A 3,185-nucleotide genomic window follows, 5' to 3' on the forward strand; every position below is an offset into this window, starting at 1 on the left:
TTAGTCTTTTCCATCTATCCACTGTAGAACAGCCAAGGTAACATTCTTAAAGCAAAGTTCTGACTATATCAATCCCCTCTGAATGAAGCTCCAGAGACTCCTGGTTTCTGCTAGGTAAACTATAAACATCTGGCTCTAGCCTATCTTCCATACTTGTTGCGTATTAATTTTCTTGCACCCTCCTTTTCAGCTAAATTGACCTACCCTTTGTTCTCCTGCACACAAAGTTTCATCTCCCATCTTCTTGTTGTGATGACCTTCATCCTTAGAATGAATATATTCTCTCCTTACCAGGGTTTATTAGATAGAGGATTGGCCTTGGTGTAAGGAGCCTAGCTGTGTGACCCTGGGCAAATTCCTTAACTTCTGTCAACCTCAGTGCATAATACTTACCTCTCTTAGTGGGAAACAAATGAGATAAGGAAAATGAGATAAGGTATGTGAAATGATTCGCCATTTTAAAGCATCATAGAAATGTAAATTATTATTAGAATCCTTAAATCCTTTCCAAGCTCAGATGTAATCTCATCTTGTTTAGGAAGTTGATCCTAATCTCTCCGGTGGCTAGCGCCCCCTGTGGCCATTGTTTTGCATCTACTTTGTTTATATTTTGTCTTTATTTTTCCTTGTAGTGTTCTCTTCCATTTCCATTATAGGTCATAAATTCTTTGAGGTCAGGGAAATTAAAAAAAAAATAATTGACTACCTAGTATCTAGCACTGAAGTCTATTACATGGTTTGTATTTAACACAATGTTAAATGAATGAGAAAGAAAAGATGAATCAGATCCTGGTCAAAAGACCTGCCAACAACTTCAACTTTTAAAATGAATACCTACTTGGTGGAAAACACACACACACACACTCACACACACACACACACACACACTCACTCACACACACACACACACACATATACACACATACATACACCAAAACTGCGAGACAAATAGTGATAGTTTACAGGAGCCCAGTGGCCCGTCAGTTTTACAGAGTCCATAGAAATGAACAATGCAGGGACTTTTTCAGAAGTGCACATAGTTTTCATTTCTCCAAAGGGTTGAACTCATTGGGGCAGGGTAGGGCCAGGGAGAAGATATATGACATTGAATGAGGTTGGGATGGGCTGTTGACAAGTCACTGAGCTGGGTAGAGTCATAAGTCACTGAGAAGCAGGTGGGGACTGAGGTACAATGACAGAATCCTCATCATGCATTTAAGAGCAAGGATCTAGCCAATATGTCACATAGCATAATTCCAGGGAGTGGCTACTCTAACTACAAATGACCAGCTTGGATCCAAAACATCAAAACAAATAAACAAACAAAAAATAAAAAAAAAAAATGAAAAAGAAAAGAAAAAACTATAGAAGAAACATGATTTCATTAAGCAACTATAGTTAAATGGAGTATTTATTCTTGGAATGTCCAACTTTTTTTTCTCATATTATATTTAGCAATTAATCTTATGATTTTTAATTTTGCTATCTAAATATACTTACCAAAGTAAAGAGTTATGAAGACATAGTAATAGCCATGATAATCACTTATTATCATTAAAATCACCATCATCATCACTGTCTTCATCATCATTGTTGTCATCACCAACTTCCCTGACATCACTCTGGCCTTTTGCAAAACTTTTCAAAGTGTTTTGCACATATTATTATTTAATTTTCACAACTATCCTGTGAGATAGGTGCTACAGGTGTTATTGCCCCAGTTTTACAGAGAAACTAAGGCTTAGACAGATTCAAAGGCTTTTCTAATTTCACATAGATAATAGCAGTCAGAAGCAGATTTAAACCTAGATCTCAACTGCCTTGAAACCCAGAACTTTTCTATGTCTTGTCCTCGTTCTCTACTAAGAGGCACTCTAATGGTATAAAGGTTGGAGTTCTGGACCCAGACCCAGGAAGTTCTGAGTTCTACTCCTACCTTAGAGACTTTTTAGTTGTAGTCCTATGATCCTGGGCACATCACTAAACCTCTTTCTGCCTTGATTTCTTCATCTGTAAACTCTGGGCTGTTGTGAGGATAAAATGGGATTAATACTATGTTTAAAGCACTCTTATATGCTAGCTATTATTTAATTGACAAAATTGCTTAGGAAGAAATTAAAATATAACTCCCCTAAATAGAGTAGCTCTCAGATCTGGTAGAAGATAAGGTCAGCAAAAGACCACATTCCCAAATTAAGGAAGAATGACGTTTACTGGTGAAGGTTTACAAGAATCTATATATGCTTAAGGAATATCTTCTTAATAGTCATTTGGTAGGACTTGGAAATAAGTTCTTGCCAGACTTAGGGAATCTAAATGTTCACAGAACTATGGAAACATAGAATTTAGAACTAGAAGGAATCTTAATGATCATTTAACCCAGGGTTTTTAAAGGGTATTATTGACACCTTTAGGAATCTAATAAAGCCTATATAATACTTCACTATAATTTTTTAAATTAAAAAATATATGATTAAAACAAAATATATAGGGTTACAAAGGAAAACAATTAATACCCATCTACATATGCATATGTGTGTATGTATGAATATGTACGTTAGTTAAGACCACTGAAGAGTTCAGTCTAAGGATATCTTTTGTTTTTAACATATATAGGGAAACTGGCCCAGAAAAATTAAGTGATTTGCCCAAAGTCAGAATGTGTATCATATTTAGGAGTCAAACCCAGATTTTCTGACTTCAGATACAACATTTTCCCTGTTCTATGGAAGCTTCTCAAAGAAGCATTGTTTCATGTGCCTATATGACTTCAGCAACTAGACCATGGCATGGACCCAAGAGCAATCACACATGCCTACCTTCTCATTGCAAGGTCTTTTATTAGCTGACAGAGGAGTTGGAGTCAGGTGCTTATCTGTAGACATGCTCAGACATGAAAGGGCCCTCATGGGGCTGTGGAATGAAATATCCTCCATACGCCAATACCTCATTCCATTCTATAGGCTCAGGAGTGCCACATGGAGACTTACAGAGAGTTTGGCCCAGTTAAGGAGGTAATTAAGGAGAAAAAGCAGTGCTATATGAAACCTTAGCATCAATAGTTTAATTTTGCAACCAACAACCAAATCTCCAGGGAAAAATTGCAGATAAGCTATAAGACAACCAAAAACTTTTCTGAGTATTATTTCACTCATGTGTGTATAATCATAATATTTATATTAACT

This window comes from Notamacropus eugenii, chromosome 5 (genome assembly GCF_028372415.1).
Source record: "Notamacropus eugenii isolate mMacEug1 chromosome 5, mMacEug1.pri_v2, whole genome shotgun sequence".
NCBI classification, from domain to species: Eukaryota; Metazoa; Chordata; class Mammalia; order Diprotodontia; family Macropodidae; genus Notamacropus; species Notamacropus eugenii.